This window comes from Staurois parvus, unplaced genomic scaffold (genome assembly GCF_062004578.1).
Source record: "Staurois parvus isolate SC_StPar_1 unplaced genomic scaffold, SC_StPar_1.0 ptg000011l, whole genome shotgun sequence".
Taxonomy (NCBI): Eukaryota; Metazoa; Chordata; class Amphibia; order Anura; family Ranidae; genus Staurois; species Staurois parvus.
This window is the reverse complement of record NW_028317807.1, coordinates 36,095,020-36,107,604: the sequence shown is the minus strand read 5'-3', so window position 1 is coordinate 36,107,604 and position 12,585 is coordinate 36,095,020. Positions and strand designations below refer to the sequence as shown.

Here is a 12,585-nt window from a genome sequence, read left to right as displayed (position 1 = left end):
CTGAGCTCAGAGTTTGAGAGCTCACTTCTGTGAAGGTGCACAGTAACAATTAGGCATCCCCTAGTAACATCCTTAGCAAGGTCCTGGATGTTCTCCAGTCTGAATTCATGAGGTTAATAAATGACCTGCACCTATACCAAGGGCAATATTTAACTTCAGTAAAGGCTGCACATGTTTTTATCTATAGATGCCCCTTATCTGTATAGGCAGTTTTTTGGTTAAACTAACCCTTTCTGTTTAAAAAATATCAGGTTTTCTTTGGAATTTTATTGCATTTCATTATTTTTCATTGTAGAATACAGAATAAATATTATGGGCAATACTTTATCTAGTGAAGTTCTGTGCGTTGTGGATTTTAGTGCAATAAAATTTAGATGTCATGGATGTGACAATATTAATTTGATAGTTGGAAACTCCAGAAGCTAGATCAGTCTCTGAAACGCTGTGACAGTATTGGAAAAATCTAATAAACTTGAAGTAATACCCATGTATGGTCAGGGAGGGGGTGTGTGCTACCACCAGGACGTCAATACCTCTGTATGATCAGTAGGGGGCAAGTTCAAACTAAAGAGTATCTATACCCCCGTATGACCTGAAGGAAGCTGCTTTTCACTAGGGAGTCTATAGCCCTATATGCCTAGGAGGTGGTAGATGCCTCTTAGGGAGTGTATACTTTTCTATGACCAGCAGGTGTTGGCCTCCTGCTAAGGCAGGTGACATCAATCACCCACAACATTATAACCACCCACCAAAATCCATTAAGGCATGGACTTCAGTAGATCCCTGAAGGTATGCTGGGTATCTGGCACCAAATCATTAGCCGCAGTCCCTTTAGTTCTGTAAACACAAAAAGAAAACAATCGCCTGTGCTCAAGAGACGTGTACATGTATAAGCAAATAACTGAGTTGTTGACTTCAGGTATTCCAATCGTGACACCAGCTTTGCTGCCCTCCAACAGTTTGGGGAACCCAGAAAGAGACAAAAAAGAAACAAGGAACAGAGGGCACACCAGCCTAGCGCATTACCTCAGTGATCCCTTTATTCATAGACAGATGTATACTCACAAGCAACATCAAAATAACTGCACATAACTCCACAGTATACTTGGATCAGCCTGGTCCCCTGGACAAGTCGCAAGTGAGAATAGGCTATCCAAAAGGCTGATGCGTTTCGAGGGGTGATCTCCTCTTCCTCAGAGCCAATTTTGGATACAGCACAACTGATGCATATATCATAGGCTGAATGGATCACATGCAGAAGCAGATTGACCATTTGGAAACTCGGGCACTGCCCGAGGGCCCGGGGTCAGTAGGGGGCCCCATGAGATGCCCCTGGTATCTTTTTCATAGGCTTTTTTGAGTTTGGGCAAGGACACAGGGGCCCCATGATCCCCTATTGCCCGGGGGCCCCGTGAGTGTCAGTCTGCCCCTGATCACATGGTATCCAGTGCCAGATCCTCCTATTATTGGGTGGGTGATTGGCAGATGTAAATTTACAAACCTATGCAAGACCACAAGTATATGACCATAAAATTAAGCACAATTAAAAATACAAGTATAAATATGCTAATCATGTTTTATGTCGTACATCCATAACAAGTATACAGTTGCAAGAAAAAGTATGTGAACCCCTTGGGATTACGTGGAGTTTTGCATGAGTTGGGCATAAAATGTGCTCTGCACGTCATCTATGTCACAACAATAGAAGAACACAGTCTGCTGAACATAATACTACACAAACATTAGATGTTGCCATGGTTTAATTGCACATAACATGTAAACATTCACAGTGCAGGGAGGAAAAAGTATGTGAACCTTTGGACTTAATAACTGGTTGACCCTCCTTTGGCAGCAATAACCTCAACCAAACGTTTCCTGTAGTTGCAGATCAGACCTGCACAACGATCTGGAGTCATTTTGGACCACTCCTCTTCACAAAACTGTTTCAGTGTAGCAATATTCTTAGGATGTCTGGTGTGAATCGCTCTCTTAAGGTCATGCCACAGCATTTCAATGGGGTTGAGGTCAGGACTCTGACTGGGCCACTCCAGAAGGCATATTCTGTGCTGTTGCAGTCATTGTTTTGTTGAATTACTTGTATGCTTTGGGTCATTGTCCTGTTGCATCACCCATCCTCTGCGGAGCTTCAGTTGGAGGACAGATGGTCGTACGTTTTCCTGCAAAATGTCTTGATAAACTCTGGAATTCATTTTCCCATCAATGACAACAATCCGTCCAGGCCCTGAGGCAGCAAAGCAGCCCCAAACCATGATGCTCCCTCCGCCATGTTTCACAGTGGGGATGAGGTTTTGATGTTGGTGTGCTGTGCCTTTTTTTCTCCACACATAGTGTTGTGTGTTCTTCCCAAACAACTCAATCTTGGTTTCATCTGTCCACAGTATATTCTGCCAGTAGTGCTGTGGAACATCCAGGTGCTCTTTTGCAAACTTCAAATGTGCTGCAATATTCTTTTTGGACAGCAATGGCTTCCTCCGTGGTGTCCTCCCATGTACTCCATTCTTGTTTCATGTTTTCCTTATTGTAGATGTGTCAACAAAAATGTTAGCATGTGCCAGAGATTTCTGTAGGTCTTTAGCTGACACTCTGGGATTCTTCTTTACCTCATGCAGCATTCTGCGCTGTGCTCTTGCAGTCATTTATACAGGACGACCACGCCTAGGGAGAGTAGCAACAGTGCTAAACTTTCTCCATTTGTAGACAGTCTGTCTTACCGTGGACACATGAACATCAAGGCTTTTGGAGATACTTTTGTAACCCTTTCCAGCTTCATGCAAGTCAACAATTCTTGATTGTAGGTCTTCTGAGAGCTCTTTTCTGCTAGGCATGGTTCACATCAGACAGTGCTTCTTGAAACCAGTAAACCCAAAACAGGTGTGTGTTTTTTAAGGGCAGGACAGCTGTCAGCAACACATCCAATATCATCACACTGATTGGAGTCAAGGTTGGCTCACTCCTGGCTCCAATTAGCTCTGGGAGAAGTCACTAAGCTAGGGCCTCACATACTTTTTCCTCCCTGCACTGTGAATGTTTACATGTTATGTGCAACTAAACCATGGCAACATCTAATGTTTGTGTAGTATTATGTTCAGCAGACTGTGTTCTTCTATTGTTGTGACTTAGATGACGTTCAGAGCACATTTTATGCCCAATTCATGCAAAACTCCACGTAATCCCAAGGGGTTCACATACTTTTTCTTGCAACTGTATATCGAAATTAATGACATCATAAGATTAAAGCACCTCAGAATAAATAGAATTTATAGATGTATATAGATATACCAGTGTATACCCTTGGTGACATACCCTTAAATGATAAGTTCACCTTTTAGAAAAAAATAATAAATTCACATTTTTTTGCAGGTACAAAAATGTGAATTTATTATTTTTCTCTGCAGGAGACTGCAAAGCATTGCGCCAGAGATCAGCAGATCGCCGGTACCATGCACGTCTCCTGCAAATTTGTCAAACTACCTGCTTGCCATACAGGATGTACAAGCAAGCAGATATACTGACAGGAAGAATCAATGAACTACTACGGTGCTCTACAGCGTAGGCTGCTGCGAATTGTAGTCTCTCTTTCACAGAATGCTGTAAGTGAGTGATGTCGCCAGGTGGGTGGACCACGAAGCGGCCACGGTTTTTTAAATTTGACAGCTAACGGGGGAGGGGAAGAAGCTCTTCTGCTAGCTGTCAAACCGGGGATCAGGGGCTGGTCAAATCGTAACCCGTTACTTTACACCCTGAATATGGGGATAACATAACATGTAATGAAAAGTGAACTTATTGTTTAAGACAATTGATTTTCAGGGGCACAATGAAGTAGAATGGTCTCTAATCTGAGAGAACTGTCAAATGTTGGCTGCTGCTGAATAGGGCCAGAAAAATATGTCCAAAATGGAAGACAGGGCTGTGGAACGTATGCCATCTGAAAACTGGAAGTGTGTCGTGGTTGAGTGTTCCAGCCACTGTTGGCAAATGTCACTTCCGGTATCTTGGAAAGTGTCATTTGTGGTACTAGGAAGTGAGTCACGGCTATGTGTTCCAGCCCCTAAAGGGACACATCACTACACATTGAGTCTTAAAGGATGCTTGGCAAGGGTGAACGGGAGGATTGTACAAAGCTGTCAGGCCCAAGTTGCGAGGTTGTGCTGGAAAAGCAAGTTTGCCCCATGGAGGCCCATCTCACAGATGCTCAAATGGATTGAGAACTTCCAGATTTGGAGGCCACATCTGCACCTTGAACTTGTCTTTCTTAAACCGTTCTTGAATTCTTCAGACCAGGCTACGTCTTCTATTGCTCTGTGGTCCAGTTCTGATGCTCGCGTGTCCATTGTAGGTGCTTTTAGCTGTGAACATGGATCAGCATGGGCACCCTGACTGTTCTCTGACTATGCATCCCCATACACAACAAACTGTGACATACTATGTGATCTGACACCTTTCTGTGGGAACCAGTTATAGCTTTTCCATTACCTTGCATTAAAGTAAAAATTAGGTTAAATTATTGCCCCACCCCCCTTATTCTAACTAGAGTCCTCATTTGATCTAGCGCAGTGCTGAGAGCATTGCTGAGAGCAGAGGGAGCCATTGGTTCCCACTGCTGTCAGTCAAATCCTGTGATGAGGGAGCTGGGGGCAAGACTGAGCCACACTGTGTGTGTCAATGGACACAGGCAGCGCGGCTCAGGATCCAGCACACAGGTGTGCCATCATAGGATGTGGCCTCCTATGCTGGCGCACCAAGAAGAGGAGGAGCCAGGGGGGGCCATGAGGGAACCTGAGAAAGGGATGATTGAGGCTGCTCTGTGCCATACCATGGCACAGAGCAGGTAAGTATAATTCTGTTTAATTAATAAAAACAAAACTAGGACTTTCCAATCAATTTAATGTTATTCGCTTTACCTGTCAGTGGTCATAATGTTATGGCTGATCCATGTAAACACCTGTATGACCAGCAAGAAGCTGCCTTCGACTAAGAAAGTCAATACTTCTGTATAACCAGCAGGGGTCGAGCTCCTACTGAGGGAATCGATCAATACCCCGGTATGACCAGCAGAGGTCGCGCTACTAAATGTTCACTTGCCACATCCAACATGGCCGCCTCTGTGCGCTGTCGCCTCACTACCTGCCGTGCGCTGTTACGCCGGGCCGCGGAGCACTGTGGGAAAGAAGATGGCGTCCATGCTGCAGGAGTGAGCAACGGGCCGGCTTCCCGGAGACTGTGTCTGGCTGTGTTGGGATAGGGAAGTGTGACATTGCCGGGAGGTCAGACCCGGAGCTCGGAGGCGCCGAGGCAGGTGACAGTGTGTGTGTAGAATGGGAGGACACCGCACAGCTCCTGGTGTTCAGCTCCTGTGTATGGGAGAAGCCGGGGGGTGGAGGAGCTGGACAGGGAACAGTCACCCTCCTCTATGTCCGGGAGTGTCCTTCATGTCACTGGGCACCAGGCCTCTGAATGGGGGTCCTCTACACCTGGTCACACCCTTCTTGTCCCTCCTGTATGAGGACTGTCCTGTAGGAAGCAGAGTAGTCTGTCCCCGATCTATAGAACTCTATATAGAATAGTCAGTGGTCTGTCCCCGATCTATAGAACTCTATATAGAATGGTCAGCGGTCTGTCCCCGATCTATAGAACTCTATATAGAATGTTCAGCGGTCTGTCCCTGATTTATAGAACTCTATATAGAATAGTCAGCGGTCTCCCCGATCTATAGAACTCTATATAGAATAGTCAGCGGTCTGTCCCCGATCTATAGAACTCTATATAGAATAGTCAGCGGTCTCCCCGATCTATAGAACTCTATATAGAATAGTCAGCGGTCTCCCCGATCTATAGAACTCTATATAGAATAGTCAGTGGTCTGTCCCCGATCTATAGAACTCTATATAGAATAGTCAGCGGTCTGTCCCCGATCTATAGAACTCTATATAGAATAGTCAGCGGTCTCCCCGATCTATAGAACTCTATATAGAATGGTCAGCGGTCTGTCCCCGATCTATAGAACTCTATATAGAATAGTCAGCGGTCTGTCCCCGATCTATAGAACTCTATATAGAATAGTCAGCGGTCTGTCCCCAATCTATAGAACTCTATATAGAATAGTCAGCGGTCTGTCCCCGATCTATAGAACTCTATATAGAATAGTCAGCGGTCTCCCCGATCTATAGAACTCTATATAGAATAGTCAGCGGTCTGTCCCCGATCTATAGAACTCTATATAGAATAGTCAGCGGTCTGTCCCCGATCTATAGAACTCTATATAGAATAGTCAGCGGTCTCCCCGATCTATAGAACTCTATATAGAATAGTCAGCGGTCTGTCCCCGATCTATAGAACTCTATATAGAATGGTCAGCGGTCTGTCCCCGATCTATAGAACTCTATATAGAATAGTCAGCGGTCTGTCCCCGATCTATAGAACTCTATATAGAATAGTCAGCGGTCTCCCCGATCTATAGAACTCTATATAGAATGGTCAGCGGTCTGTCCCCGATCTATAGAACTCTATATAGAATAGTCAGCGGTCTCCCCGATCTATAGAACTCTATATAGAATAGTCAGCGGTCTGTCCCCGATCTATAGAACTCTATATAGAATAGTCAGCAGTCTGTCCCCGATCTATAGAACTCTATATAGAATAGTCAGCGGTCTGTCCCCGATCTATAGAACTCTATATAGAATAGTCAGCGGTCTGTCCCCGATCTATAGAACTCTATATAGAATAGTCAGCGGTCTCCCCGATCTATAGAACTCTATATAGAATGGTCAGCGGTCTGTCCCCGATCTATAGAACTCTATATAGAATAGTCAGCGGTCTCCCCGATCTATAGAACTCTATATAGAATAGTCAGCGGTCTCCCCGATCTATAGAACTCTATATAGAATAGTCAGCAGTCTGTCCCTGATCTATAGAACTCTATATAGAATAGTCAGCGGTCTGTCCCTGATCTATAGAACTCTATATAGAATAGTCAGCAGGAATCATGTAAGGCACCAGTCGCACCGCCACGTACCTCACACAGCCAGCTGTTTCAGCAGGCACACCAAAGTAGCTCATGAAGCTTCTTGCTGCATTCCCGTTTGTGCAGGTTTTACTGCATTTGTATGTTTTTGTGTGGGCATTTCTTTCCTGCATTTGGAATGCCGTTAAAGCGGAACTAAACTCAGCCATTTAACGATTTAAAAAAAAAATCAGTTATCGGGAATGCAACTGTCACCGTTGCTTGTGCTCCCAACAAAACTGTCAAACCATCAGATGGCTGGTGGCATAACCGATCACATGAGCAGCACCATGGCAACTGCAGATCAAACACAGGCCAAGATGGCAGCTTCTTTGCCTGGAAAAGATAGGAGGGTTTAGTTTAATTTTATCAATGACACTGCAAGCCATTTTTTATTTTTTTTTAAACGTTCCAGGAACACATGCAGAATGCGAAGATGTGAATGGAGCTTCAGGGCTTGTTCACATTGCTGTAAGCCCTGGTTCACACTGATGGGAATTGTCATAATCCTCAGTGGAACAGTTCTAATCAGATTAGAAAAGTAATTCCAGCAATACTTATGCTGATTTGGGGTGCGACTTGCATAGACATCTGTGCAGGAAGTCTCTCAGATGTCTATCAAATTGCACCCCAATTCGCACTGCCATCTGATTTTAAAATTGAGCGACTTCAAATGAAGTTGAATTGAATTTCAAAGATGGATCCAGTGTGAACCAGTGCTAAGATTTAATTTAAACCTTATGATGTTGTTTTTTTTTTTTTTTGTGTGTGTGACTCAGGGTTGCCATATGTATACCAAACGCACCTAAGTAGTTCCTGCACCTTTTTTGAGCAGTGAGCCCCGAGCCTTTTCATACTTTTCAGCAGAGACTGGCCAAGATTTGATTCATCTATGGGCAGGCTGCTGGTACTGAAGTTGATCCATCAGTCAACTTCAGTGCAATCAGCCTGTCGGATTTTTTTTTTTCATGTGATCACTGCCGACAGCTATAGCGGCTAGCAGTAATCATTGTGTTCTGCAGGCAGGGAAGGCTCCCCACTGGCAGCACACAATACCACTGTGGGAGGGATTTCCCTATCAACACTGACTGTGTTTATGGGGGAAGTGCGCATTTTTCTTTCCTGCAGCCTGTGTTTGCAGGAGAGAAAATCACATAATCTATGGCCTGCTTTACTCCATTGCTGAATGTCTCAGCAAGCTGCAGTGCATAGACTTGAATTGGGTGTCATTTTGTGATACTTCCAAACCATTGGAAAAAAGGTAAACAATACCTTGTGTTGTAGTGGTGAAAAGCAACACCTCCCCCCTACACAATGGGGACAATCCTAAACAATCCTTTCAATTTGTATCTAGTCAGGCAGCTGTACTGCGTAGTTAATGGAAGATCTAAAGGAGATTGTACAGTCAGATTGTACAGAGTATGGTCAGCTTTACATACAGTTAGGTCCATATATATTTGGACACAGGCACAATTTTCATATTTTTCCCTCTGTATGCCACCAGAATAAATTAAAACAAAATCCAAATACATTTCAAGTGCAGACTTTGAACTTTAATTCAAGGGGTTGAACATAAATATCAAGTGCAAATTTTAGGAACTGCAACCATTTTTATACACAGGCCCTCCATTTTCCCCCTGACTATTCCCTCCATTTTCAGGGGCTCAAATGTAACTGGACAACTGAATATAATCATAAAATGTTAATTTTTAATATTTTGTTGAGAATTCTTTACTGGCAATGACTGCTTGAAGTCTGGAACCCATGGACATTACTAAAGACTGTGTTTCCTCCTTTCTGTTGCATTGCCAGGCTCTAACTGCAGCTTTCTTCAGTTGTTTTGTTTGTGGGTCTTTCTGCCTTTAGTTTTTCCTTCAGCAAGTGAAATGCATGTTCAATTGGGTTGAGATCAGGTGATTGACTCGGCCATTGCAGAATATTCCACTTCTTTTCCTTCAAAAGCTCCTAGGTTGCATTTGCAGTGTGTTTTAAATCATTGTCCATCTGTACTGTGAAGCGTCGTCCAATCAACTTTGCTGCATTTGGCTTAATCTGGGCTGACAGTGTATCTCTAAACACTGCAGAATTCATCCGGCTGCTTCTGTCACATCATGAATAAACACCAATGACCCAGTGCCACTGGAAGCCATGCATGCCATCACACTGCCTCCACCATATTTTTAAGATGACGTTGTGGGCTTTGGATCATGAGCTGTTCCTTCTCCACACTTTTTTCTTCCTGTCATTCGGGTAGAGATTAATCTTAGTTTCATCTGTCCAAAGAATGCTTTTCCAGAACTGGTCTGGCTTTTTTAGATGTTTTTTGGCAAAGTCTAATCTGGCTTTTCTATTCTTCAGGTTTATGAATAGTTTGTACCTTGTAAATGGTAATGGATATCTCCCTGTTTTTTTTTTTCTTTATTATCAAATGAAAAAAAAAAAAAAATTTAAATTTAGCCGTGTCTTTCTTGTTACTATCATAACCTACCTCCAAAGGACAACCCAAAATACATTTTCCAGCTCTTGGCGATCGCAGCGATACCATATATGTGTATGTTATTTGTAGTGCGCACTTTGTTTTTGTTACCTAAAACACTGACACTGATACCAATTTAAAAAAAAAAAAATCTTAACCTTTACCCAAACACTAACCCTGGCACTGATCTAGAACACACCTTGATCTAGGTATTTTTTTCTTTTCTTTTGTTAATTATTTTTTTTTTTTACAGTTTTTTTTTTTTTTCTCTTTGCAAGGGGAGAGAGAGATACAATGTATCTCTCTCCTCCATTCAGAGAGAGGAAAAAAAAAACCAAGGGGGGTGGGCTTCACAGTGACTGATCACTATGATAGCCAATCAGAGGCTGTCACAGCGATCATGTGACCCGGAAACAGGAGTCCCGGGTCACGATCATTAGAATGGGACCCGTGGCTCTCAGTTACGTCTGTGCTGGAAGCGCGCTGTGCGGTGCACTTCCAGCAGAAAGACAGTACGCAAATATGCGGCCCCATGGAAACAAACCCAGTTCTGTGAAGCCGCATATTTGTGTGACGTCGGCATCAAGGGCTTATTTGAATAAATAACAGAGTAGCCCACACCTGGCCATGAAAGAGCTTTTGATTCAATTTTCCAGTTACTTTTGGTGCCTTGAAAAAGGGGGGATGGCTACTCTTAAGAGCTGTAATTCCTAAACCCTTCCTCCAATTTTGATGTACATACCCTCAAATTAAACCTGAGTGTGTGCACTTTCCGCCCATATCCATTATATAACAATATCTTTGTCAGGGATCTGGGTTTGACCAGAAATGTGTGGGAACACAGGCGTGGTCAGGGCTGGAGAGGTGGAATGGTCAGGCAGGCCGTATGGGTCTGTAATGCACCGTCTGGCTGTAGTAACATTGTACTACTGGGGGGGTGATCAGGGATTTTTTTTTTTTTACACTTTGCTTTGCAGGAGAAATAAAGATCATTTCTCCTGCAATGCAAAGCTTGCTGTCATGAACCTAACTCATTCATGAACTGTCATGAATGAGTTAAGTTTTGACAGCTCAGGATAGTTATCTGTGATTAGCTGGACCCCGTCACATGGTACAGGGTGCTGTGATTGGCCCCATGTATCATGTGACAGCTGTGGGACAATCACAGCTCACTAGGAAGAGATGGAGAGCTGTTATGAATGAGACTGATTCATAACAGCTTTGCTTACACTGTGATCATGTGATCACCGTGTCCCGTTCATCAGGATCTTCATTCTGCTGTGTCTGCTGGACACAGCAGTCGTGAGGGGGAGCGCTGTGCGCCCCCCCCCCCTTGTTAGTACAGCCAGAGCGATGTACGGGTACGTCACTTTGCCTGTAGCTGCTGCAGTACATTGCGGGCAGGAAGTAGTTAATAAAGTAAATAAATATTGACCCCTGTATTTACCATGTTCGATTTCCAGAAATCTGCTAAGATTCAGCCACATCAGAAGTAGAATGGAATGTCACACTTAAATACTGCAGATAAAGTTAAAAATGAATTGCAGAACACGTGCCTTTCCTAAGAAGAGTTTAAAATGGTGTTAAACACAAAACTGTATTATATTGCAGTTTACCAATCATTAGCTGTGATGGTTGCATCTGTTTGTTTAGGCTTTTTTTTCATCATATACCTTACTATAGACGCAGTGATGGCATCGTTGGGGTTCTGTGCTTTTCTATGCAATGCAGGCAGATGATGTGTGCTGGAAGGGGGTGGTAGGGTGGGGTACATAGCTTCCTGAAAATATCACAGCACCTTGCTTCAATGCAAACATTACTAGACAGGCTGGATTTGCATGTAGATCACCCTGAGTGTAACGCTCATATGTAATGCTAAGCCTCCATGATTGAAAGAACTGACACCCTTCAGCCAGGAACTGAGGTGTCTTTCGTATGACTTGCTGCAGCTTTTAATACACACTGTGGGAAGCTCGCTGTGTGCAGAAACATGACAGTGTGCAATTTCAGTACAAGAGAGGAAGTCTGTACAACTGTGCAAGACTGAAGGCATGGATGAAGTTCAGCTTTAAATCACCTGTTAGGTTTTTATTGATGTCTTGCTTGACAGATTCATCCTTCTTTTTTTTTTTATTATTTTCTTGGTGATCACTGACTGAATGTGAATGAAAATCCAAAATTTTGAGTGGTCACCAAAATAGTTAAAAAGGGCAAATCTTCCAATGGGAACACATGTTCCGGTGACAGCCAAGAAGGGATTTTCCTCACTTTGGAGAGATTTCCTCTAACCTACTGTTGTTGCATCAACACAGAAAGTGATGGGAAATCTCTCCAGTGAGACACAGATGATTAAAAAATGACAGGCGTTTTAAGGCAGAGCCCTAGAAAAACATTTTGGGGGGAATTCAATAAAGGCCCTGCGCCACTTTTCTGTCATTAAAAGCCATTGTTAATACATTGCACCAAATTCAATAAAGATTTGTGCCACGTTTCTTCCTAACTGCAAGTCGTGTGCTAAATTCAGCTAGTTCTTATTTGAGACAGTTTATCATTTTGTCACATTGATTAGGCCAAATTCAAAATGAAATGGTGACAGTTTGTTTCTAGTAAAATTTGAGCTAATTAAGACCAACTCTTTTTTGGGATTGAGGATAGAATGGATCCACAAATGCACACATGTAAAGGTCCGTTGGAAAAAAAATAAAGATTAATCAGATTAGGACTTGGTCTAGTCTACTGAGTGTCAGTGTGGGGTTTATTTACTAAAGCAGGAGAGTGCAAAATTAGGCTCACCTCTGCATAGAATCCAATCAGCTTCTAACCTCAGCTTGTTCAGTTAAGCTTTGGCAATTATTATTATAGAGGATTTATATAGCGCCAACAGTTTGCTCAGCACTTTACAATATAAAGGGAGACAATACAGCAACAATACAGTTCAATACAAGAGGGATAGGAGGGCCCTGCTCCTTGGAGCTTACAATCTAAGAGGAAATGAAACCTAGATTGGTTTTTATGCAGAAGTGAGCCTGATTTCAATTTCACGGCACGCCATTCTAAATGGAAAAAACTGAACTAATAGTTTTACATA

At 43.1% G+C, this 12,585-nt stretch overlaps 1 protein-coding gene across 2 annotated transcripts in view; it reads left to right on the top strand.

The window, feature by feature from the left end:
• Positions 1-5,157: 5,157 nt before the first annotated feature.
• UBE2F (ubiquitin conjugating enzyme E2 F (putative)) overlaps positions 5,158-12,585 on the top strand; it is a 373,705-nt gene continuing 366,277 nt past the window's right edge. Inside the window, exon 1 of one of the 2 annotated variants that reach the window (XM_089672398.1) lies at positions 5,158-5,313. The gene's annotated coding sequence lies outside the window, so the exon portion shown is untranslated. Of the gene's footprint in view, positions 5,318-12,585 lie in introns of both variants that reach the window. The other variant, XM_089672399.1, reaches the window with a different exon arrangement.